The sequence below is a fragment of the Phalangium opilio genome, unplaced genomic scaffold, assembly GCF_054372755.1.
Source record: "Phalangium opilio isolate 3A_F unplaced genomic scaffold, DU_Popi_V2 ptg000037l_1, whole genome shotgun sequence".
NCBI lineage: Eukaryota > Metazoa > Arthropoda > Arachnida > Opiliones > Phalangiidae > Phalangium > Phalangium opilio.
In genome coordinates, this window is record NW_028324160.1 from 7177318 (window position 1) to 7200930 (window position 23613).

At 41.4% G+C, this 23613-nt stretch overlaps 34 non-coding genes across 34 annotated transcripts; all 34 read right to left on the reverse strand.

The window, feature by feature from the left end:
- Positions 1 to 107: 107 nt before the first annotated feature.
- Positions 108 to 191, reverse strand: TRNAL-UAA (transfer RNA leucine (anticodon UAA)). The gene has a single exon. It is a non-coding gene; the product is annotated as a tRNA-Leu (tRNA).
- A 153-nt stretch (positions 192 to 344) lies between these two features.
- On the reverse strand, positions 345 to 428 carry TRNAF-AAA (transfer RNA phenylalanine (anticodon AAA)). The gene has a single exon. It is a non-coding gene; the product is annotated as a tRNA-Phe (tRNA).
- A 153-nt stretch (positions 429 to 581) lies between these two features.
- On the reverse strand, positions 582 to 665 carry TRNAL-UAA (transfer RNA leucine (anticodon UAA)). The gene has a single exon. It is a non-coding gene; the product is annotated as a tRNA-Leu (tRNA).
- Positions 666 to 818: 153 nt separating this feature from the next.
- TRNAF-AAA (transfer RNA phenylalanine (anticodon AAA)) lies at positions 819 to 902 on the reverse strand. The gene has a single exon. It is a non-coding gene; the product is annotated as a tRNA-Phe (tRNA).
- Positions 903 to 1055: 153 nt separating this feature from the next.
- TRNAL-UAA (transfer RNA leucine (anticodon UAA)) lies at positions 1056 to 1139 on the reverse strand. The gene has a single exon. It is a non-coding gene; the product is annotated as a tRNA-Leu (tRNA).
- Positions 1140 to 1292: 153 nt separating this feature from the next.
- TRNAL-UAA (transfer RNA leucine (anticodon UAA)) lies at positions 1293 to 1376 on the reverse strand. Its single transcript has one exon. It is a non-coding gene; the product is annotated as a tRNA-Leu (tRNA).
- A 627-nt stretch (positions 1377 to 2003) lies between these two features.
- TRNAL-UAA (transfer RNA leucine (anticodon UAA)) lies at positions 2004 to 2087 on the reverse strand. Its single transcript has one exon. It is a non-coding gene; the product is annotated as a tRNA-Leu (tRNA).
- A 153-nt stretch (positions 2088 to 2240) lies between these two features.
- TRNAL-UAA (transfer RNA leucine (anticodon UAA)) lies at positions 2241 to 2324 on the reverse strand. Its single transcript has one exon. It is a non-coding gene; the product is annotated as a tRNA-Leu (tRNA).
- Positions 2325 to 2951: 627 nt separating this feature from the next.
- On the reverse strand, positions 2952 to 3035 carry TRNAL-UAA (transfer RNA leucine (anticodon UAA)). Its single transcript has one exon. It is a non-coding gene; the product is annotated as a tRNA-Leu (tRNA).
- Positions 3036 to 4373: 1338 nt separating this feature from the next.
- On the reverse strand, positions 4374 to 4457 carry TRNAF-AAA (transfer RNA phenylalanine (anticodon AAA)). The gene has a single exon. It is a non-coding gene; the product is annotated as a tRNA-Phe (tRNA).
- A 153-nt stretch (positions 4458 to 4610) lies between these two features.
- TRNAL-UAA (transfer RNA leucine (anticodon UAA)) lies at positions 4611 to 4694 on the reverse strand. Its single transcript has one exon. It is a non-coding gene; the product is annotated as a tRNA-Leu (tRNA).
- Positions 4695 to 5084: 390 nt separating this feature from the next.
- On the reverse strand, positions 5085 to 5168 carry TRNAL-UAA (transfer RNA leucine (anticodon UAA)). The gene has a single exon. It is a non-coding gene; the product is annotated as a tRNA-Leu (tRNA).
- Positions 5169 to 5321: 153 nt separating this feature from the next.
- On the reverse strand, positions 5322 to 5405 carry TRNAL-UAA (transfer RNA leucine (anticodon UAA)). Its single transcript has one exon. It is a non-coding gene; the product is annotated as a tRNA-Leu (tRNA).
- Positions 5406 to 5795: 390 nt separating this feature from the next.
- Positions 5796 to 5879, reverse strand: TRNAF-AAA (transfer RNA phenylalanine (anticodon AAA)). The gene has a single exon. It is a non-coding gene; the product is annotated as a tRNA-Phe (tRNA).
- Positions 5880 to 6032: 153 nt separating this feature from the next.
- On the reverse strand, positions 6033 to 6116 carry TRNAL-UAA (transfer RNA leucine (anticodon UAA)). The gene has a single exon. It is a non-coding gene; the product is annotated as a tRNA-Leu (tRNA).
- Positions 6117 to 7691: 1575 nt separating this feature from the next.
- Positions 7692 to 7775, reverse strand: TRNAF-AAA (transfer RNA phenylalanine (anticodon AAA)). Its single transcript has one exon. It is a non-coding gene; the product is annotated as a tRNA-Phe (tRNA).
- Positions 7776 to 7928: 153 nt separating this feature from the next.
- Positions 7929 to 8012, reverse strand: TRNAL-UAA (transfer RNA leucine (anticodon UAA)). Its single transcript has one exon. It is a non-coding gene; the product is annotated as a tRNA-Leu (tRNA).
- Positions 8013 to 8402: 390 nt separating this feature from the next.
- TRNAL-UAA (transfer RNA leucine (anticodon UAA)) lies at positions 8403 to 8486 on the reverse strand. Its single transcript has one exon. It is a non-coding gene; the product is annotated as a tRNA-Leu (tRNA).
- A 390-nt stretch (positions 8487 to 8876) lies between these two features.
- TRNAF-AAA (transfer RNA phenylalanine (anticodon AAA)) lies at positions 8877 to 8960 on the reverse strand. Its single transcript has one exon. It is a non-coding gene; the product is annotated as a tRNA-Phe (tRNA).
- Positions 8961 to 9113: 153 nt separating this feature from the next.
- Positions 9114 to 9197, reverse strand: TRNAL-UAA (transfer RNA leucine (anticodon UAA)). Its single transcript has one exon. It is a non-coding gene; the product is annotated as a tRNA-Leu (tRNA).
- Positions 9198 to 10772: 1575 nt separating this feature from the next.
- On the reverse strand, positions 10773 to 10856 carry TRNAF-AAA (transfer RNA phenylalanine (anticodon AAA)). The gene has a single exon. It is a non-coding gene; the product is annotated as a tRNA-Phe (tRNA).
- Positions 10857 to 11009: 153 nt separating this feature from the next.
- On the reverse strand, positions 11010 to 11093 carry TRNAL-UAA (transfer RNA leucine (anticodon UAA)). The gene has a single exon. It is a non-coding gene; the product is annotated as a tRNA-Leu (tRNA).
- A 390-nt stretch (positions 11094 to 11483) lies between these two features.
- On the reverse strand, positions 11484 to 11567 carry TRNAL-UAA (transfer RNA leucine (anticodon UAA)). Its single transcript has one exon. It is a non-coding gene; the product is annotated as a tRNA-Leu (tRNA).
- Positions 11568 to 11957: 390 nt separating this feature from the next.
- On the reverse strand, positions 11958 to 12041 carry TRNAF-AAA (transfer RNA phenylalanine (anticodon AAA)). The gene has a single exon. It is a non-coding gene; the product is annotated as a tRNA-Phe (tRNA).
- A 390-nt stretch (positions 12042 to 12431) lies between these two features.
- On the reverse strand, positions 12432 to 12515 carry TRNAL-UAA (transfer RNA leucine (anticodon UAA)). The gene has a single exon. It is a non-coding gene; the product is annotated as a tRNA-Leu (tRNA).
- Positions 12516 to 13142: 627 nt separating this feature from the next.
- On the reverse strand, positions 13143 to 13226 carry TRNAL-UAA (transfer RNA leucine (anticodon UAA)). Its single transcript has one exon. It is a non-coding gene; the product is annotated as a tRNA-Leu (tRNA).
- Positions 13227 to 14090: 864 nt separating this feature from the next.
- TRNAF-AAA (transfer RNA phenylalanine (anticodon AAA)) lies at positions 14091 to 14174 on the reverse strand. Its single transcript has one exon. It is a non-coding gene; the product is annotated as a tRNA-Phe (tRNA).
- Positions 14175 to 14327: 153 nt separating this feature from the next.
- Positions 14328 to 14411, reverse strand: TRNAL-UAA (transfer RNA leucine (anticodon UAA)). Its single transcript has one exon. It is a non-coding gene; the product is annotated as a tRNA-Leu (tRNA).
- Positions 14412 to 16296: 1885 nt separating this feature from the next.
- On the reverse strand, positions 16297 to 16380 carry TRNAL-UAA (transfer RNA leucine (anticodon UAA)). The gene has a single exon. It is a non-coding gene; the product is annotated as a tRNA-Leu (tRNA).
- Positions 16381 to 16533: 153 nt separating this feature from the next.
- TRNAL-UAA (transfer RNA leucine (anticodon UAA)) lies at positions 16534 to 16617 on the reverse strand. The gene has a single exon. It is a non-coding gene; the product is annotated as a tRNA-Leu (tRNA).
- An 864-nt stretch (positions 16618 to 17481) lies between these two features.
- On the reverse strand, positions 17482 to 17565 carry TRNAL-UAA (transfer RNA leucine (anticodon UAA)). Its single transcript has one exon. It is a non-coding gene; the product is annotated as a tRNA-Leu (tRNA).
- Positions 17566 to 17718: 153 nt separating this feature from the next.
- On the reverse strand, positions 17719 to 17802 carry TRNAF-AAA (transfer RNA phenylalanine (anticodon AAA)). The gene has a single exon. It is a non-coding gene; the product is annotated as a tRNA-Phe (tRNA).
- Positions 17803 to 18903: 1101 nt separating this feature from the next.
- On the reverse strand, positions 18904 to 18987 carry TRNAL-UAA (transfer RNA leucine (anticodon UAA)). Its single transcript has one exon. It is a non-coding gene; the product is annotated as a tRNA-Leu (tRNA).
- A 1664-nt stretch (positions 18988 to 20651) lies between these two features.
- TRNAL-CAA (transfer RNA leucine (anticodon CAA)) lies at positions 20652 to 20773 on the reverse strand. Its single transcript has 2 exons — positions 20736 to 20773; positions 20652 to 20697 (listed from the first exon to the last, which is right to left on the reverse strand). It is a non-coding gene; the product is annotated as a tRNA-Leu (tRNA).
- Positions 20774 to 23613: the final 2840 nt, after the last annotated feature.

Genomic DNA, 23613 nt, shown 5'->3' on the forward strand with positions numbered 1-23613 from the left:
GAAATACCTCTCGGATTTCTATGCTTTATAAAGCCACTCACTTGTTGCAATACTAGAAAAGCCTTTTCTGATTATGAAATACATGTTATTAAAATGAAGCAATTCGTTGTCAGAAGTGGGGTTCGAACCCACGCCCTCATACGAGGATCAGAGCTTAAATCTGACGCCTTAAACCACTCGGCCATCCTGACACGGTTTTAAACGTTTTCCTTGAAAACGAAGCTATAGTACAACCCCGAAATACCTCTCAGAATTCTATGCTCCATAAAGCCACAGACTTGTTGCCATACTAGAGAAGTCTTTTCTGATCATGAGATCCATGCTATTAAAATGAAGCAATTCGTTGTCAGAAGTGGGGTTCGAACCCATGTCCTCATACGAGGATCAGAGCTTTAATCTGACGCCTTAGACCACTCGGTCATCCTGACACGCTTGTGAACGTTTTACCTGAAAACGAAACTATAGTACAACCCCGAAATACCCCTCGGATTTCCATGCTCCATAAAGCCACTCACTTGTTGCAATACTAGAAAAGCCTTTTCTGATTATGAAATACATGTTATTAAAATGAAGCAATTCGTTGTCAGAAGTGGGGTTCGAACCCACGCCCTCATACGAGGATCAGAGCTTAAATCTGACGCCTTAAACCACTCGGCCATCCTGACACGGTTTTAAACGTTTTCCTTGAAAACGAAGCTATAGTACAACCTCGAAATACCTCTCAGAATTCTATGCTCCATAAAGCCACAGACTTGTTGCCATACTAGAGAAGTCTTTTCTGATCATGAGGTCCATGCTATAAAAATGAAGCAATTCGTTGTCAGAAGTGGGGTTCGAACCCATGTCGTCATACGAGGATCAGATCTTTAATCTGACGCCTTAGACCACTCGGTCATCCTGACACGGTTTTGAACGTTTTCCTTGAAAACGAAGCTATAGTACAACCCCGAAATACCTCTCAGAATTGTATGCTTTATAAAGCCACAGACTTATTGCCATACTAGAGAAGTATTTTCTGATCATGAGATCCATGTTATTAAAATGAAGCAATTCGTTGTCAGAAGTGGGGTTCGAACCCACGCCCTCATACGAGGATCAGAGCTTAAATCTGACGCCTTAGACCACTCGGCCATCCTGACACGATTTTGAACGTTTTCCTTGTAAACGAAGCCATAGTACAACCCCGAAATACCTCTCGGAATTCTATGCTCCATAAAGCCACTCACTTGTTCCAATACTAGAGAAGCGTTTTCTGATTATGAAATACATGTTATTTAAATGAAGCAATTCGTTGTCAGAAGTGGGGTTCGAACCCACGCCCTCATACGAGAATCAGAGCTTAAATCTGACGCCTTAGACCACTCGGCCATCCTGACATTCTTTTGAACGCTTTCCATGAAAACGAAGCTATAGTACAACCCCGAATTACCTCTCGGAATTCTATGCTTCATAAAGCCACGGACTTGTTGTCATACTAGAGAAGTCTTTTCTGATCATGAGATCCATGTTATTAAAATGAAGCAATTCGTTGTCAGAAGTGGGGTTCGAACCCACGCCCTCATACGAGGATCAGAGCTTAAATCTGACGCCTTAGACAATTCGGCCATCCTGACACGCTTTTAGACGTTTTTCTTGAAAACGAAGCTATAGTACCACCCCGAAATAACTCTCGGAATTCTATGCTTCATAAAGCCACAGACTTGTTGCCATACTTGAGAAGTCTTTACTGATCATGAGATCCATGCTATTAAAATGAAGCAATTCGTTGTCAGAAGTGGGGTTCGAACCCATGTCCTCATACGAGGATCAGAGCTTAAATCTGACGCCTTAGACCACTTGGCCATCCTGACACCCTTTTGAACGTTTTCCTTGAAAACGAAGCTATAGTACAACCCCGAAATACCTCTCGGAATTCTATGCTTCATAAAGCCACGGACTTGTTGCCATACTAGAGAAGTCTTTTCTGATCATGAGATCCTTGTTATTAAAATGAAGCAATTCGTTGTCAGAAGTGGGGTTCGAACCCACGCCCTCATACGAGGATCAGAGCTTAAATCTGACGCCTTAGACCACTCGGCCATCCTGACACGATTTTGAACGTTTTCCTTGTAAACGAAGCTATAGTACAACCCCGAAATACCTCTCGGAATTCTATGCTCCATAAAGCCACTCACTTGTTGCAATACTAGAGAAGCCTTTTCTGATTATGAAATACATGTTATTTAAATGAAGCAATTCGTTGTCAGAAGTGGGGTTCGAACCCACGCCCTCATACGAGGATCAGAGCTTAAATCTGACGCCTTAGACCACTCGGCCATCCTGACACCCTTTTGAACGTTTTCCTTGAAAACGAAGCTATAGTACAACCCCGAAATACCTCTCGGAATTCTATGCTTCATAAAGCCACGGACTTGTTGCCATACTAGAGAAGTCTTTTCTGATCATGAGATCCATGTTATTAAAATGAAGCAATTCGTTGTCAGAAGTGGGGTTCGAACAAACGCCCTCATACGAGGATCAGAGCTAAAATCTGACGCCTTAGACAATTCGGCCATCCTGACACCCTTTTAGACGTTTTTCTTGAAAACGAAGCTATAGTACCACCCCGAAATTACTCTTGGAATTCTATGCTTCATAAAGCCACAGACTTGTTGCCATACTAGAGAAGTCTTTACTGATCATGAGATCCATGTTATTAAAATGAAGCAATTCGTTGTGAGAAGTGGGGTTCGAACCCATGTCCTCATACGAGGTTCAGAGCTTTATTCTGACGCCTTAGACCACTCGGTCATCCTGACACGCTTGTGAACGTTTTACCTGAAAACGAAGCTATAGTACAACCCCGAAATACCTCTCGGATTTCTATGCTCCATAAAGCCACTCACTTGTTGCAATACTAGAAAAGCCTTTTCTGAATATGAAATACTTGTTATTAAAATGAAGCATTTCGTTGTCAGAAGTGGGGTTCGAACCCACGCCCTCATACGAGGATCAGAGCTTAAATCTGACGCCTTAGACCACTCGGCCGTCCTGACACGGTTTTGAACCTTTTCCTTGAAAACGAAGCTATAGTACAACCCCGAAATACCTCTCAGAATTCTATGCTTCATAAAGCCACTCACTTTTTTCCATACTAGAGAAGCCTTTTCTGATCATGAGATCCATGTTATTAAAATGAAGCAATTCGTTGTCAGAAGTGGGGTTCGAACCCATGCCCTCAAACGAGGATCAAAGCTTAAATCTGACGCCTTAGACCACTCAACAATACTGACACGCTTGTGAACGTTTTCCTTGAAAACGAAGCTATAGTACAACCACGAAATACCTCTCGGAATTCTAAGCACCATAAAGCCACTCACTTTTTGCCATACTAGAGAAGACTTTTCTGATCATGAGATCCATGTTTTTAAAATGAAAAAATGCGTTGTCAGAAGTGGGGTTCGAACCCACGCCCTCATACGAGGATCATAGCTTAAATCCGACGCCTTAGACCACTCGGCCATCCTGCCACGCTTTTGAACGTTTTTCTTGAAAACGAAGCTATAGTACAACCCCGAAATACCTCTCGGAATTCTATGCTTCATAAAGCCACAGACTTGTTGCCATACTAGAGAAGTCTTTTCTGATCATGAGATCCATGCTATTAAAATGAAGCAATTCGTTGTCAGAAGTGGGGTTCGAACCCACACCCTCATACGAGAATCAGAGCTTAAATCTCACGCCTTAGACCACTCGGCCATCCTGACACGATTGTGAACGTTTTCCTTGAAAACGAAGCTATAGTACAACCCCGAAATACCTCTCGGAATTCTATGCTTCATAAAGCCACTCACTTGTTGCCATACTAGAGAAGCCTTTTCAGATCATGAGATCCATGTTATTAAAATGAAGCAATTCGTTGTCAGAATTGGGGTTCGAACCCACGCTCTCATACGAGGATCAGAGCTAAAATCTGACGCCTTAGACCACTCGGCCATCCTGACACGCTTTTAGACGTTTTTCTTGAAAACGAAGCTATAGTACAACCCCGAAATACCTCTCGGAATTCTATGCTCCATAAAGCCACTAACTTGTTACCATACTAGAGAAGCCTTTTCTGATCATGAGATCCATGTTATTAAAATGAAACAATTCGTTGTCAGAAGTGAGGATCGAACCCACGCCCTCATACGAGGATCAGAGCTTAAATCTGACTCCTTAGACCACTCGGCCATCCTGACACGCTTTTAGACGTTTTTCTTGAAAACGAAGCTATAGTACCACCCCGAAATAACTCTCGGAATTCTATGCTTCATAAAGCCACAGACTTGTTGCCATACTAGAGAAGTCTTTACTGATCATGAGATCCATGCTATTAAAATGAAGCAATTCGTTGTCAGAAGTGGGGTTCGAACCCATGTCCTCATACGAGGATCAGAGCTTTAATCTGACGCCTTAGACCACTCGGTCATCCTGACACGCATGTGAACGTTTTACCTGAAAACGAAGCTATAGTACAACCCCGAAATACCTCTCAGATTTCTATGCTCCATAAAGCCACTCACTTGTTGCAATACTAGAGAAGCCTTTTCTGATTATGAAATACATGTTATTTAAATGAAGCAATTCGTTGTCAGAAGTGAGGTTCGAACCCACGCCCTCATACGAGGATCAGAGCTTAAATCTGACGCCTTAAACCACTCGGCCATCCTGACACGGTTTTGAACGTTTTCCTTGAAAACGAAGCTATGGTACAACCCCGAAATACCTCTCAGAATTGTATGCTTTATAAAGCCACAGACTTGTTGCCATACTAGAGAAGTCTTTACTGATCATGAGATCCATGCTATTAAAATGAAGCAATTCGTTGTCAGAAGTGGGGTTCGAACCCATGTCCTCATACGAGGATCAGAGCTTAAATCTGACGCCTTAGACCACTTGGCCATCCTGACACCCTTTTGAACGTTTTCCTTGAAAACGAAGCTATAGTACAACCCCGAAATACCTCTCGGAATTCTATGCTTCATAAAGCCACGGACTTGTTGCCATACTAGAGAAGTCTTTTCTGATCATGAGATCCTTGTTATTAAAATGAAGCAATTCGTTGTCAGAAGTGGGGTTCGAACCCACGCCCTCATACGAGGATCAGAGCTTAAATCTGACGCCTTAGACCACTCGGCCATCCTGACACGATTTTGAACGTTTTCCTTGTAAACGAAGCTATAGTACAACCCCGAAATACCTCTCGGAATTCTATGCTCCATAAAGCCACTCACTTGTTGCAATACTAGAGAAGCCTTTTCTGATTATGAAATACATGTTATTTAAATGAAGCAATTCGTTGTCAGAAGTGGGGTTCGAACCCACGCCCTCATACGAGGATCAGAGCTTAAATCTGACGCCTTAGACCACTCGGCCATCCTGACACCCTTTTGAACGTTTTCCTTGAAAACGAAGCTATAGTACAACCCCGAAATACCTCTCGGAATTCTATGCTTCATAAAGCCACGGACTTGTTGCCATACTAGAGAAGTCTTTTCTGATCATGAGATCCATGTTATTAAAATGAAGCAATTCGTTGTCAGAAGTGGGGTTCGAACAAACGCCCTCATACGAGGATCAGAGCTAAAATCTGACGCCTTAGACAATTCGGCCATCCTGACACCCTTTTAGACGTTTTTCTTGAAAACGAAGCTATAGTACCACCCCGAAATTACTCTTGGAATTCTATGCTTCATAAAGCCACAGACTTGTTGCCATACTAGAGAAGTCTTTACTGATCATGAGATCCATGTTATTAAAATGAAGCAATTCGTTGTGAGAAGTGGGGTTCGAACCCATGTCCTCATACGAGGTTCAGAGCTTTAATCTGACGCCTTAGACCACTCGGTCATCCTGACACGCTTGTGAACGTTTTACCTGAAAACGAAGCTATAGTACAACCCCGAAATACCTCTCGGATTTCTATGCTCCATAAAGCCACTCACTTGTTGCAATACTAGAAAAGCCTTTTCTGAATATGAAATACTTGTTATTAAAATGAAGCATTTCGTTGTCAGAAGTGGGGTTCGAACCCACGCCCTCATACGAGGATCAGAGCTTAAATCTGACGCCTTAGACCACTCGGCCGTCCTGACACGGTTTTGAACCTTTTCCTTGAAAACGAAGCTATAGTACAACCCCGAAATACCTCTCAGAATTCTATGCTTCATAAAGCCACTCACTTTTTTCCATACTAGAGAAGCCTTTTCTGATCATGAGATCCATGTTATTAAAATGAAGCAATTCGTTGTCAGAAGTGGGGTTCGAACCCATGCCCTCAAACGAGGATCAAAGCTTAAATCTGACGCCTTAGACCACTCAACAATACTGACACGCTTGTGAACGTTTTCCTTGAAAACGAAGCTATAGTACAACCACGAAATACCTCTCGGAATTCTAAGCACCATAAAGCCACTCACTTTTTGCCATACTAGAGAAGACTTTTCTGATCATGAGATCCATGTTTTTAAAATGAAAAAATGCGTTGTCAGAAGTGGGGTTCGAACCCACGCCCTCATACGAGGATCATAGCTTAAATCCGACGCCTTAGACCACTCGGCCATCCTGCCACGCTTTTGAACGTTTTTCTTGAAAACGAAGCTATAGTACAACCCCGAAATACCTCTCGGAATTCTATGCTTCATAAAGCCACAGACTTGTTGCCATACTAGAGAAGTCTTTTCTGATCATGAGATCCATGCTATTAAAATGAAGCAATTCGTTGTCAGAAGTGGGGTTCGAACCCACACCCTCATACGAGAATCAGAGGTTAAATCTCACGCCTTAGACCACTCGGCCATCCTGACACGATTGTGAACGTTTTCCTTGAAAACGAAGCTATAGTACAACCCCGAAATACCTCTCGGAATTCTATGCTTCATAAAGCCACTCACTTGTTGCCATACTAGAGAAGCCTTTTCAGATCATGAGATCCATGTTATTAAAATGAAGCAATTCGTTGTCAGAAGTGGGGTTCGAACCCACGCATTCATACGAGGATCAGAGCTTAAATCTGACGCCTTAGACCACTCGGCCATCCTGACACGATTGTGAACGTTTTCCTTGAAAACGAAGCTATAGTACAACCCCGAAATACCTCTCGGAATTCTATGCTTCATAAAGCCACTCACTTGTTGCCATACTAGAGAAGCCTTTTCTGATCATGAGATCCATGTTATTAAAATGAAGCAATTTGTTGTCAGAATTGGGGTTCGAACCCACGCTCTCATACGAGGATCAGAGCTAAAATCTGACGCCTTAGACCACTCGGCCATCCTGACACGCTTTTAGACGTTTTTCTTGAAAACGAAGCTATAGTACAACCCCGAAATACCTCTCGGAATTCTATGCTCCATAAAGCCACTAACTTGTTACCATACTAGAGAAGCCTTTTCTGATCATGAGATCCATGTTATTAAAATGAAACAATTCGTTGTCAGAAGTGAGGATCGAACCCACGCCCTCATACGAGGATCAGAGCTTAAATCTGACTCCTTAGACCACTCGGCCATCCTGACACGCTTTTAGACGTTTTTCTTGAAAACGAAGCTATAGTACCACCCCGAAATAACTCTCGGAATTCTATGCTTCATAAAGCCACAGACTTGTTGCCATACTAGAGAAGTCTTTACTGATCATGAGATCCATGCTATTAAAATGAAGCAATTCGTTGTCAGAAGTGGGGTTCGAACCCATGTCCTCATACGAGGATCAGAGCTTTAATCTGACGCCTTAGACCACTCGGTCATCCTGACACGCATGTGAACGTTTTACCTGAAAACGAAGCTATAGTACAACCCCGAAATACCTCTCAGATTTCTATGCTCCATAAAGCCACTCACTTGTTGCAATACTAGAGAAGCCTTTTCTGATTATGATATACATGTTATTTAAATGAAGCAATTCGTTGTCAGAAGTGAGGTTCGAACCCACGCCCTCATACGAGGATCAGAGCTTAAATCTGACGCCTTAGACCACTCGGCCATCCTGACACGATTTTGAACGTTTTCCTTGAAAACGAAGCTATAGTACAACCCCGAAATACCTCTCGGATTTCTATGCTCCATAAAGCCACTCACTTGTTGCAATACTAGAAAAGCCTTTTCTGATTATGAAATACATGTTATTAAAATGAAGCAATTCGTTGTCAGAAGTGGGGTTCGAACCCACGCCGTCATACGAGGATCAGAGATTAAAACTGACGCCTTAGACCACTCGGCCATCCTGACACGATTTTGAACGTTTTCCTTGAAAACGAAGCTATAGTACAACCCCGAAATACCTCTCGGAATTCTATGCTCCATAAAGCCACTCACTTGTTGCAATACTAGAGAAGCCTTTTCTGATTATGAAATACATGTTATTTAAATGAAGCAATTCGTTGTCAGAAGTGGGGTTCGAACCCACGCCCTCATACGAGGATCAGAGCTTAAATCTGACGCCTTAGACCACTCGGCCATCCTGACACCCTTTTGAACGTTTTCCTTGAAAACGAAGCTATAGTACAACCCCGAAATACCTCTCGGAATTCTATGCTTCATAAAGCCACGGACTTGTTGCCATACTAGAGAAGTCTTTTCTGATCATGAGATCCATGTTATTAAAATGAAGCAATTCGTTGTCAGAAGTGGGGTTCGAACAAACGCCCTCATACGAGGATCAGAGCTAAAATCTGACGCCTTAGACAATTCGGCCATCCTGACACGCTTTTAGACGTTTTTCTTGAAAACGAAGCTATAGTACCACCCCGAAATTACTCTTGGAATTCTATGCTTCATAAAGCCACAGACTTGTTGCCATACTAGAGAAGTCTTTACTGATCATGAGATCCATGTTATTAAAATGAAGCAATTCGTTGTGAGAAGTGGGGTTCGAACCCATGTCCTCATACGAGGTTCAGAGCTTTAATCTGACGCCTTAGACCACTCGGTCATCCTGACACCCTTGTGAACGTTTTACCTGAAAACGAAGCTATAGTACAACCCCGAAATACCTCTCGGATTTCTATGCTCCATAAAGCCACTCACTTGTTGCAATACTAGAAAAGCCTTTTCTGAATATGAAATACTTGTTATTAAAATGAAGCATTTCGTTGTCAGAAGTGGGGTTCGAACCCACGCCCTCATACGAGGATCAGAGCTTAAATCTGACGCCTTAGACCACTCGGCCGTCCTGACACGGTTTTGAACCTTTTCCTTGAAAACGAAGCTATAGTACAACCCCGAAATACCTCTCAGAATTCTATGCTTCATAAAGCCACTCACTTTTTTCCATACTAGAGAAGCCTTTTCTGATCATGAGATCCATGTTATTAAAATGAAGCAATTCGTTGTCAGAAGTGGGGTTCGAACCCATGCCCTCAAACGAGGATCAAAGCTTAAATCTGACGCCTTAGACCACTCAACAATACTGACACGCTTGTGAACGTTTTCCTTGAAAACGAAGCTATAGTACAACCACGAAATACCTCTCGGAATTCTAAGCACCATAAAGCCACTCACTTTTTGCCATACTAGAGAAGACTTTTCTGATCATGAGATCCATGTTTTTAAAATGAAAAAATGCGTTGTCAGAAGTGGGGTTCGAACCCACGCCCTCATACGAGGATCATAGCTTAAATCCGACGCCTTAGACCACTCGGCCATCCTGCCACGCTTTTGAACGTTTTTCTTGAAAACGAAGCTATAGTACAACCCCGAAATACCTCTCGGAATTCTATGCTTCATAAAGCCACAGACTTGTTGCCATACTAGAGAAGTCTTTTCTGATCATGAGATCCATGCTATTAAAATGAAGCAATTCGTTGTCAGAAGTGGGGTTCGAACCCACACCCTCATACGAGAATCAGAGCTTAAATCTCACGCCTTAGACCACTCGGCCATCCTGACACGATTGTGAACGTTTTCCTTGAAAACGAAGCTATAGTACAACCCCGAAATACCTCTCGGAATTCTATGCTTCATAAAGCCACTCACTTGTTGCCATACTAGAGAAGCCTTTTCAGATCATGAGATCCATGTTATTAAAATGAAGCAATTCGTTGTCAGAAGTGGGGTTCGAACCCACGCATTCATACGAGGATCAGAGCTTAAATCTGACGCCTTAGACCACTCGTTCATCCTGACACGATTGTGAACGTTTTCCTTGAAAACGAAGCTATAGTACAACCCCGAAATACCTCTCGGAATTCTATGCTTCATAAAGCCACTCACTTGTTGCCATACTAGAGAAGCCTTTTCTGATCATGAGATCCATGTTATTAAAATGAAGCAATTTGTTGTCAGAATTGGGGTTCGAACCCACGCTCTCATACGAGGATCAGAGCTAAAATCTGACGCCTTAGACCACTCGGCCATCCTGACACGCTTTTAGACGTTTTTCTTGAAAACGAAGCTATAGTACAACCCCGAAATACCTCTCGGAATTCTATGCTCCATAAAGCCACTAACTTGTTACCATACTAGAGAAGCCTTTTCTGATCATGAGATCCATGTTATTAAAATGAAACAATTCGTTGTCAGAAGTGAGGATCGAACCCACGCCCTCATACGAGGATCAGAGCTTAAATCTGACTCCTTAGACCACTCGGCCATCCTGACACGCTTTTAGACGTTTTTCTTGAAAACGAAGCTATAGTACCACCCCGAAATAACTCTCGGAATTCTATGCTTCATAAAGCCACAGACTTGTTGCCATACTAGAGAAGTCTTTACTGATCATGAGATCCATGCTATTAAAATGAAGCAATTCGTTGTCAGAAGTGGGGTTCGAACCCATGTCCTCATACGAGGATCAGAGCTTTAATCTGACGCCTTAGACCACTCGGTCATCCTGACACGCATGTGAACGTTTTACCTGAAAACGAAGCTATAGTACAACCCCGAAATACCTCTCAGATTTCTATGCTCCATAAAGCCACTCACTTGTTGCAATACTAGAGAAGCCTTTTCTGATTATGATATACATGTTATTTAAATGAAGCAATTCGTTGTCAGAAGTGAGGTTCGAACCCACGCCCTCATACGAGGATCAGAGCTTAAATCTGACGCCTTAGACCACTCGGCCATCCTGACACGATTTTGAACGTTTTCCTTGAAAACGAAGCTATAGTACAACCCCGAAATACCTCTCGGATTTCTATGCTCCATAAAGCCACTCACTTGTTGCAATACTAGAAAAGCCTTTTCTGATTATGAAATACATGTTATTAAAATGAAGCAATTCGTTGTCAGAAGTGGGGTTCGAACCCACGCCGTCATACGAGGATCAGAGATTAAAACTGACGCCTTAGACCACTCGGCCATCCTGACACGATTTTGAACGTTTTCCTTGAAAACGAAGCTATAGTACAACCCCGAAATACCTCTCGGAATTCTATGCTCCATAAAGCCACTCACTTGTTGCAATACTAGAGAAGCCTTTTCTGATTATGAAATACATGTTATTTAAATGAAGCAATTCGTTGTCAGAAGTGGGGTTCGAACCCACGCCCTCATACGAGGATCAGAGCTTAAATCTGACGCCTTAGACCACTCGGCCATCCTGACACCCTTTTGAACGTTTTCCTTGAAAACGAAGCTATAGTACAACCCCGAAATACCTCTCGGAATTCTATGCTTCATAAAGCCACGGACTTGTTGCCATACTAGAGAAGTCTTTTCTGATCATGAGATCCATGTTATTAAAATGAAGCAATTCGTTGTCAGAAGTGGGGTTCGAACAAACGCCCTCATACGAGGATCAGAGCTAAAATCTGACGCCTTAGACAATTCGGCCATCCTGACACGCTTTTAGACGTTTTTCTTGAAAACGAAGCTATAGTACCACCCCGAAATTACTCTAGGAATTCTATGCTTCATAAAGCCACAGACTTGTTGCCATACTAGAGAAGTCTTTACTGATCATGAGATCCATGTTATTAAAATGAAGCAATTCGTTGTCCGAAGTGGGGTTCGAACCCATGTCCTCATACGAGGATCAGAGCTTTAATCTGACGCCTTAGACCACTCGGTCATCCTGACACGCTTGTGAACGTTTTACCTGAAAACGAAGCTATAGTACAACCCCGAAATACCTCTCGGATTTCTATGCTCTATAAAGACACTCACTTGTTGCAATACTAGAGAAGCCTTTTCTGATTATGAAATACATGTTATTAAAATCAAGCAATTCGTTGTCAGAAGTGGGCATCGAGCCCACGCTCTCATACGAGGATCAGAGCTAAAATCTGACGCCTTAGACCACTCGGTCACCCTGACGCGCTTGTGAACGTTATACCCGAAAACGAAGCTATAGTACAACCCCGAAATACCTCTCGGATTTCTATGCTCCATAAAGCCACTCATTTGTTGCAATACTAGAAAAGCCTTTTCTGATTATGAAATACATGTTATTAAAATGAAGGAATTCGTTGTCAGAAGTGGGGTTCGAACCCACGCCCTCATACGAGGATCAGAGCTTAAATCTGACGCCTTAGACCACTCGGCCGTCCTGACACGGTTTTGAATCTTTTCCTTGAAAACGAAGCTATAGTACAACCCCGAAATACCTCTCAGAATTCTATGCTTCATAAAGCCACTCACTTTTTTCCATACTAGAGAAGCCTTTTCTGATCATGAGATCCATGTTATTAAAATGAAGCAATTCGTTGTCAGAAGTGGGGTTCGAACCCATGCCCTCAAACGAGGATCAAAGCTTAAATCTGACGCCTTAGACCACTCAACAATACTGACACGCTTGTGAACGTTTTCCTTGAAAACGAAGCTATAGTACAACCACGAAATACCTCTCGGAATTCTAAGCACCATAAAGCCACTCACTTTTTGCCATACTAGAGAAGACTTTTCTGATCATGAGATCCATGTTTTTAAAATGAAAAAATTCGTTGTCAGAAGTGGGGTTCGAACCCACGCCCTCATACGAGGATCATAGCTTAAATCCGACGCCTTAGACCACTCGGCCATCCTGCCACGCTTTTGAACGTTTTTCTTGAAAATGAAGCTATAGTACAACCCCGAAATACCTCTCGGAATTCTATGCTTCATAAAGCCACAGACTTGTTGCCATACTAGAGAAGTCTTTTCTGATCATGAGATCCATGCTATTAAAATGAAGCAATTCGTTGTCAGAAGTGGGGTTCGAACCCACGCCCTCATACGAGAATCAGAGCTTAAATCTGACGCCTTAGACCACTCGGCCATCCTGACACGATTGTGAACGTTTTCCTTGAAAACGAAGCTATAGTACAACCCCGAAATACCTCTCGGAATTCTATGCTTCATAAAGCCACTCACTTGTTGCCATACTAGAGAAGCCTTTTCAGATCATGAGATCCATGTTATTAAAATGAAGCAATTCGTTGTCAGAAGTGGAGTTCGAACCCACGCATTCATACGAGGATCAGAGCTTAAATCTGACGCCTTAGACCACTCTGCCATCCTGACACGATTGTGAACGTTTTCCTTGAAAACGAAGCTATAGTACAACCCCGAAATACCTCTCGGAATTCTATGCTTCATAAAGCCACTCACTTGTTGCCATACTAGAGAAGCCTTTTCTGATCATGAGATCCATGTTATTAAAATGAAGCAATTCGTTGTCAGAAGTGGGGTTCGAACCCACGCTCTCATACGAGGATCAGAGCTAAAATCTGACGCCTTAGACCACTCGGCCATCCTGACACGCTTTTAGACGTTTTTCTTGAAAACGAAGCTATAGTACAACCCCGAAATACCTCTCGGAATTCTATGCTCCATAAAGCCACTCACTTGTTACCATACTAGAGAAGCCTTTTCTGATCATGAGATCCATGTTATTAAAATGAAACAATTCGTTGTCAGAAGTGAGGTTCGAACCCACGCCCTCATACGAGGATCAGAGCTTAAATCTGACGCCTTAGACCACTCGGCCATACTGACACGCTTTTAGACGTTTTTCTTGAAAACGAAGCTATAGTACCACCCCGAAATAACTCTCGGAATTCTATGCTTCATAAAGCCACAGACTTGTTGCCATACTAGAGAAGTCTTTACTGATCATGAGATCCATGCTATTAAAATGAAGCAATTCGTTGCCAGAAGTGGGGTTCGAACCCATGTCCTCATACGAGGATCAGAGCTTTAATCTGACGCCTTAGACCACTCGGTCATCCTGACACGCATGTGAACGTTTTACCTGAAAACGAAGCTATAGTACAACCCCGAAATACCTCTCGGATTTCTATGCTCCATAAAGCCACTCACTTGTTGCAATACTAGAGAAGCCTTTTCTGATTATGAAATACATGTTATTTAAATGAAGCAATTCGTTGTCAGAAGTGAGGTTCGAACCCACGCCCTCATACGAGGATCAGAGCTTAAATCTGACGCCTTAGACCACTCGGCCATCCTGACACGATTTTGAACGCTTTCCTTGAAAACGAAGCTATAGTACAACCCCGAAATACCTCTCGGATTTCTATGCTCCATAAAGCCACTCACTTGTTGTAATACTAGAAAAGCCTTTTTACCTCTCCGTGTGACGTAGTCCAGGAGAGGTTCTGTAACGGCCGTGTCTGTGTGTGTGTGTGTGTGTCTGTGTGTCTGTCTGTCCGTTGTTACACCCACGTGACCGCGTTCGCAGTTTGCGTATCGGAGCAAACGTGTTCGCCATTTCCGAACTGCTTTCACAGTCACGGAAATGGCTCCTCTACTTGAGTTCTCACACCACCAATCTTCTGGTCTTTGTCCATACCACACGGACACTAGTCTGTTCTTACTGGCTGCTAATCACCACCATCTTCTGGTCTTCGTCCATTCCACGTGGACACCAGTCTGTACATACTGGCTTCTAATCACCACCATCTTCTGTTCTTTGTCAATTCCACATTGACACCCGTCTGCACTTACACTGCCTTCTAACACCACCATCCACTGGTCTTCCGTCTATTCCACATAGACACCAATCTGTATCATTGGCTTCTACTCCATTATCATCGTTTGGTTTTAGGATATACGCGGCGATCAGCTAGGGTTACGAGAAACGTCTAGCCTCCCTAAGGTAGGATCGCTACCAAAGGTTTTCGCATTTGCGGTTTTTCCTTACTATTATAATGGAAACGAATCGTATATATACCCCAAAATTTGAAGAAAGCGGGAAGAGGGGTACCCTTCACTTTAAACGTCAATATTAGCAAAGTTTGAGAAGATAATAAGTATAACTTTATTTTAAACGATTTAACTATTATTAATGTTAATTATTGAAGATTAAAATAATTAAAAATAATTATATTTATTTAAATATTAAAGATAAACCTCTCGTGCAAAGAGAGAGATTATCATTGCCTCCTATATCTACCAAGGCCCGTGCATGCGATATATTTCCTTCATTGCCTCCTATATCTATCAAGGCCCGTGCATTGTGATATATTTCATTCATTGCCTCCTATATCTATCATTGCGATATATTTTTCAAAACAACAACAAAAATGGGAAGCTCCTCTCAGAAACATAATAATTTCATTTCTCTGTATATGAAATGAAAATATGGATAATATTGCGCTCCTTTAATGGTATGAATCCTTGCCTGTCTATTAATATTTTACGTAGGAGTAATACGTTTTTAGCGAAGTTTAGAGAGGATAAACATAAGCGAGATTGTTTCGGAAAAAAAAATACTGCTTCCACTAATGGGTTTATACTCCTTGTTACTGTTGTATAGAGTAATCATGATAAAAGCTTAAAAAATTACGAGAGGACAGACCTTTTTTATCCTCTTGTTTTATTTTTAATAAGAATATAAAACATTTATTTTGTATCAAAAAATATTTTTTGCTGCTAAGATTGCTTTTAAAAAATCCAAACGGTTAGGCGTTGGTAAAAAAGACAAATGATATTTTTCAAATCTAATGAGATAACGCCCACCTAGTTGAAAATTGCCCTTTTTTTATCCGCGGGAGCCATTCTTAATGAGAATTTCGATGCTAGTAGGTTGTCAATTAAACTAGCGGTATATTATTGTTGTTGGAAATTGGATATTAAGTGGTTGTAAAGAGCCAGCAGGTTTTTGCCACTTCTTTTTGTGAGTATTTGATTTTTGTATGTAAAATGGAGGAAGATAATGTTGAGACTAAGGATGAAATGTGGAAGCGCAAAGCGCGGGAAAGGATGAGGGCAAAAAGGTCGACGTTTTCATTGGATACTTAAGGTTATATAATCTTCTCGACACGGAGAGGTAATATTTTGGTTTTCCCAACTTGTCTGATTATGAAATACATGTTATTAAAATGAAGCAATTCGTTGTCAGAAGTGGGGTTCGAACCCACGCCGTCATACGAGGATCAGAGCTTAAATCTGACGCCTTAGACCACTCGGCCATCCTGACACGGTTTTGAACGTTTTCCTTGAAAACGAATCTATAGTACAACCCCGAAATACCTCTCGGAATTCTATGCTCCATAAAGCCACAGACTTGTTGCCATACTAGAGAAGTCTTTTCTGATCATGAGATCCATGTTATTAAAATGAAGCAATTCGTTGTCAGAAGTGGGGTTCGAACCCACGCCCTCATACGAGGATCAGAGCTTAAATCTGACGCCTTAGACCACTCGGCCATCCTGACACGATTTTGAACGTTTTCCTTGAAAACGAAGCTATAGTACAACCCCGAAATACCTCTCGGAATTCTATGCTCCATAAAGCCACAGACTTGTTGCCATACTAGAGAAGTCTTTTCTGATCATGAGATCCATGCTATTAAAATGAAGCAATTCGTTGTCAGAAGTGGGGTTCGAACCCATGTCCTCATACGAGGATCAGAGCTTTAATCTGACGCCTTAGACCACTCGGTCATCAGGACACGCTTGTGAACGTTTTACCTGAAAACGAAGCTATAGTACAACCCCGAAATACCTCTCGGATTTCTATGCTCTATAAAGACACTCACTTGTTGCAATACTAGAGAAGCCTTTTCTGATTATGAAATACATATTATTAAAATCAAGCAATTCGTTGTCAGAAGTGGGCATCGAACCCACGCTCTCATACGAGGATCAGAGCTAAAATCTGACGCCTTAGACCACTCGGTCATCCTGACACGCTTGTGAACGTTATACCCGAAAACGAAGCTATAGTACAACCCCGAAATACCTCTCGGATTTCTATGCTCCATAAAGCCACTCATTTGTTGCAATACTAGAAAAGCCTTTTCTGATTATGAAATACATGTTATTAAAATGAAGCAATTCGTTGTCAGAAGTGGGGTTCGAACCCATGCCGTCATACGAGGATCAGAGCTTAAATCTGACGCCTTAGACCACTCGGCCATCCTGACACGGTTTTCAACGTTTTCCTTGAAAACCAAGCTATAGTACAACCCCGAAATACCTCTCAGAATTGTATGCTTCATAAAGCCACAGACTTGTTGCTATACTAGAGAAGTCTTTTCTGATCATGAGATCCATGTTATTAAAATGAAGCAATTCGTTGTCAGAAGTGGGGTTCGAACCCACGCCCTCATACGAGGATCAGAGCTTAAATCTGACGCCTTAGACCACTCGGCCATCCTGACACGATTTTGAACGTTTTCCTTGAAAACGAAGCTATAGTACAACCCCGAAATACCTCTCGGAATTCTATGCTCCATAAAGCCACAGACTTGTTGCCATACTAGAGAAGTCTTTTCTGATCATGAGATCCATGCTATTAAAATGAAGCAATTCGTTGTCAGAAGTGGGGTTCGAACCCATGTCCTCATACGAGGATCAGAGCTTTAATCTGACGCCTTAGACCACTCGGTCATCCTGACACGCTTGTGAACGTTTTACCTGAAAACGAAGCTATAGTACAACCCCGAAATACCTCTCGGATTTCTATGCTCTATAAAGACACTCACTTGTTGCAATACTAGAGAAGCCTTTTCTGATTATGAAATACATGTTATTAAAATCAAGCAATTCGTTGTCAGAAGTGGGCATCGAACCCACGCTCTCATACGAGGATCAGAGCTAAAATCTGACGCTTTAGACCACTCGGTCATCCTGACACGCTTGTGAACGTTATACCTGAAAACGAAGCTATAGTACAACCCCGAAATACCTCTCGGAATTCTAAGCACCATAAAGCCACTCACTTTTTGCCATACTAGAGAAGCCTTTTCTGATCATGAGATCCATGTTTTTAAAATGAAAAAATTCGTTGTCAGAAGTGGGGTTCGAACCCACGCCCTCATACGAGGATCATAGCTTAAATCCGACGCCTTAGACCACTCGGCCATCCTGCCACGCTTTTGACCGTTTTCCTTGAAAACGAAGCTATAGTACAACCCCGAAATACCTCTCGGATTTCTATGCTCCATAAAGCCACTCACTTGTTGCAATACTAGAAAAGCCTTTTCTGATTATGAAATACATGTTATTAAAATGAAGCAATTCGTTGTCAGAAGTGGGGTTCGAACCCACGCCCTCATACGAGGATCATAGCTTAAATCCGACGCCTTAGACCACTCGGCCATCCTGACACCCTTTTGAACGTTTTCCTTGAAAACGAAGCTATAGTACAACCCCGAAATACCTCTCGGAATTCTATGCTTCATAAAGCCACGGACTTGTTGCCATACTAGAGAAGTCTTTTCTGATCATGAGATCCATGTTATTAAAATGAAGCAATTCGTTGTCAGAAGTGGAGTTCGAACCCACGCCCTCATACGAGGATCAGAGCTAAAATCTTACGCCTTAGACCATTCGGCCATCCTGACACGCTTTTAGACGTTTTTCTTGAAAACGAAGCTATAGTACCACCCCGAAATTACTCTTGGAATTCTATGCTTCATAAAGCCACAGACTTGTTGCCATATTAGAGAAGTCTTTTCTGATCATGAGATCCATGCTATTAAAATGAAGCAATTCGTTGTCAGAAGTGGGGTTCGAACCCACATCCTCATACGAGGATCAGAGCTTAAATCTGACGCCTTAGACCACTCGGCCATCCTGACACGATTGTGAAGGTTTTCCTTGAAAACGAAGCTATAGTACAACCCCGAAATACCTCTCGGAATTCTATGCTTCATAAAGCCACACACTTGTTGCTATACTAGAGAAGTCTTTTCTGATCATGAGATCCATGTTATTAAAATGAAGCAATTCGTTGTCAGAAGTGGGATTCGAACCCACGCCCTCATACGAGGACCAGAATACACAGATTCACATCGAGAACGAAGGAAACTAAGCCCCTTGAGTCTGGCGCCTTAGACCGCTCGTTTATCCTGACGTGATGTTATGCAATTTGGGCGTTTAATAAATACATCTCTTCCAGTTCATTTCAAAAAACATATCATGTCAAAAGTGGGATTCGAACCCACGCCTTCATACGAGGACCAGAATACACAGATTCACATCGTGAAAGAAGGAAACTAAGTCCCTTGAGTCTGGCGCCTCAGACCGCTCGGCCATCCTGACGTGGTTTTATGTAATTAGGACGTTTTATAAATTACATTTCTCCCAGTTAATTTCATAAAACATATCATGTCAGAAGTGGGATTCGAACCCACGCCCTCATACGAGGACCAGAATACACAGATTCACATCGTGAAAGAAGGAAACTAAGTCCCTTGAGTCTGGCGCTTTAGACCGCTCGTTTATCCTGACGTGGTGTTATGCAATTTGGGCGTTTTATAAATTACATCTCTTCCAGTTCATTTCATAAAACATATCATGTCAGAAGTGGGATTCGAACCCACGCCCTCATACGAGGAGCAGAATACACAGATTCACATCGTGAAAGAAGGAAACTAAGTCCCTTGAGTCTGGCGCCTTAGACCGCTCGGCCACCCTGACGTGGTGTTATACAATTTGGACGTTTTATAAATTACATCTCTTCCAGTTAATTTCATAAAACATATCATGCCAGAAGTGGGATTCAAACCCACGCCATCATACGAGGACCAGAATACACAGATTCACATCGTGAAAGAAGGAAACTAAGTCCCTTGAGTCTGACGCCTTAGACCGCTCGGCCATCCTGACGTGGTTTTATGTAATTAGGACGTTTTATAAATTACATTTCTCCCAGTTAATTTCATAAAACATATCATGTCAGAGGTGGGATTCGAACCCACGCCCTCATACGAGGACCAGAATACACAGATTCACATCGTGAAAGAAGGAAACTAAGTCCCTTGAGTTTGGCGCCTTAGACCGCTCGGCCACCCTGACGTGGTGTTATACAATTTGGACGTTTTATAAATTACATCTCTTCCAGTTATTTTCATAAAACATATCGTTTTAGAAGTGAGATTCGAACCCACGCCCTCATACGAGGACCAGAATACACAGATTCACATCGAGAACGAAGGAAACTAAGCCCCTTGAGTCTGGCTCCTTAGACCGCTCGTTTATCCTGACGTGGTGTTTTGCAATTTGGGCGTTTTATAAATTACATCTCTTCCAGTTCATTTCATAAAACATATCATGTCAGAAGTGGGATTCAAACCCACGCCCTCATACGAGGACCAGAATACACAGATTCACATCGTGAAAGAAGGAAACTAAGTCCCTTGAGTCTGGCGCCTCAGACCGCTCGGCCATCCTGACGTGGTTTTATGTAATTAGGACGTTTTATAAATTACATTTCTCCCAGTTAATTTCATAAAACATATCATGTCAGAAGTGGGATTCGAACCCACGCCCTCATACGAGGACCAGAATACACAGATTCACATCGTGAAAGAAGGAAACTAAGTCCCTTGAGTCTGACGCCTTAGACCGCTCGGCCACCCTGACGCGGTGTTATGCAATTTGGACGTTTTATAAATTACATCTCTTCCAGTTATTTTCATAAAACATATCGTTTTAGAAGTGAGATTCGAACCCACGCAATCATACGAGGACCAGAATACACAGATTCACATCGAGAACGAAGGAAACTAAGCCCCTTGAGTCTGGCGCCTTAGACCGCTCGTTTATCCTGACGTGATGTTATGCAATTTGGGCGTTTTATAAATTACATCTCTTCCAGTTCATTTCATAAAACATATCATGTCAGAAGTGGGATTCGAACCCACGCCCTCATACGAGGACCAGAATAGACAGATTCACATCGTGAAAGAAGGAAAATAAGTCCCTTGAGTCTGGCGCCTCAGACCGCTCGGCCATCCTGACGTAGTTTTATGTAATTAGGACGTTTTATAAATTACATTTCTCCCAGTTAATTTCATAAAACATATTCTAGGAGAGCGGTCGCTCTCTTAGATAAGACTTGATACTGCCTCTAATGCTAAAGGAGGGTTCTTTGATTGGCCGTAACTTTTTTCGTATTGTGTTTGCTGCTTTGAAATTTTGCCAGTAAACTAAAATTTGGGCCCTAATTATGTGGTTAAAATTTCAAAGAGATCCATCTAATAGTTAATTCTATAAAGATAAAAGTTGTTAAGGGTGGTTTTAGAATCCATAAAATTAATCAGACATTTGGTGAAAAATACTATATTGTTCCATAGAGATAACATGGGATTTTTTTGAAAAATGACCTTAATTGGGATCGTGTATAAAGAAAACTATTCATTCGTTACGTTTGGGAACCATCTTAAATGAAAGATAACAGTCCATAGATGTGCCTTTTCTTAGTTTCATTAAGATAAATTAAGTTTAAGTATTGATTTTTATCATTATTAACACATACTTTGACTTACGTTGTTTTGGGTATTGGAATTACGGCGTTTTCCCACTGTAAGAGACACGCATTTTAGCCCTAATTCTAAAGGAGCGGTAGCTCCCTTAGATAAGGCCTGATGACGGCTCTAATGTATAAGGAACGTTTCTGGATTGGTTTTAATTTTTTTCGTATTAAGTTTATTGTTTTGAAATTTTTCTACTGAACTAAAATCCGGGCCCTTAATATGTGGTAAAAATTTCAAGATGATCCATCCAATAGTTTATTTTATAAAGCATAAAGTTGCTAAGGGTGGTTTTCATTTCCATAAAATTAATCACAGATTTTGGCGAAAAACTAGAGAATCTCCATAGAAATAACATGGGAAATTTTCCAAACTTACCCATTTTGTAACTACCCTTACAAAAATAACTATACGTTTGATAGATTTGAAAATGGTCTTAAATGAAAGCCCCATTTTTAAAGTGGGCGCCAATTTTTGTTTCATTAAGAAAAACAAAGTTTAAGTATTGTTTTTAATAGTTTTAAGTACCTGCTCCGAATTACGTGGTTTACCTTTAAACTGTGGAACTTAAGACTTTTTTGCTTGGGTTAAGTAATAAAGAAAGTCATTCTAGGACTTACGTCGTTTAACTGCGGATAATCAAATTGGTAGGGCAATTAGCTAGCTTAATTGTCATTATAAATTTTGCGCGTCCAACTAATTTAGTTGCAAAGTACAGATTAAACTTAATTAAACAAAATAAGCAATTAAAGATAATTACCAATTATAGGTAATTAAATTTTTACACGAGTCTAAGCTATAACATCTGTTTGTGTACAAGTCTACGGAATCTGTTTAAGCGCAGACCTACAGAATGTTTTTGGGCAAAGGGGTATAAAATCTCTTTGTGCAGAGGCCTATGCAATTTTTTTGTTTCCAGGTCTATGGAATAGTGTTTTACACAGGTCTACGGAATGTTTTTGTGCAAATCTGCATGGAATCCTTTTGATTATAGGAGTATGGAATCTTCTGTGCACAGGTCTATGGAATTTTTTGTGCACAAGTTTGAAGAATCTTTACGTGCACACAAGTCTGAAGAATCTTTATGTGCACATAATTCTGAAGAATCTTTATGTGCCCAAGTGAAAAACCTTTATTTGCACAGGTCTACGACTTCTGTTTGTGCACAGGTCTATTTAATCTGTTTTGCTCATATCTATGACATCTCTTTCTGCGCAAGTCAATAACATTTGTTTTTGCACAAGTCAAAAACATCTGTTTGTACACAAGACAAAAACATCTGTTTGTGCACAAGTCTAAAACATCTGTTTGTGCACAAGTCTAAAACATCTGTGCACAAGTCTATTCCATCTGTGCACAAGTCTAAATCATCTGTTAGTGCAAAAGTCTAAATCATCTGTTTGTGAACAAGTCTATAACACCTGTTTGTGAGCAATTCTATAACACCTGTTTGTGAGCAATTCTATATCACCTGCTTGTGAACAAGTCTATAACACCTGTTTGTGAACAAGTCTATAACATCTCTTTATGCACAAGTCTATAACATCTGTTTATTCACAAGCGAGTGACTTCTGTCTGAATGACGGGTCTACGGATTATTTTTGTGCCAATGGGTATGGAATCTTTTTTAACATAAGGGTTTGAAATCTCTTTGAGCATAGGGGTATTGAAAAGGTTTGTGCATAACTCTATGGAATCTGATGTGCACATGTCTATAACATCTCTTTTTGCGCGTGTCTACGACATTTCTTTGTGCACAAGCCTGTGATTTCTATTTGTGCACAAGTGTACGAAAATTTTTTATGCACAATTGTATGGAATATTTTTGTGCACAGGTGTACGAACTGTTTTTGTTCACAGGTGTACGGAATATTTTTGTGCATAGGTGTACGGAATATTTTTGTGAAAATGGATACTGAATATTTTTGTGTACAGGTGTACGAGATATTT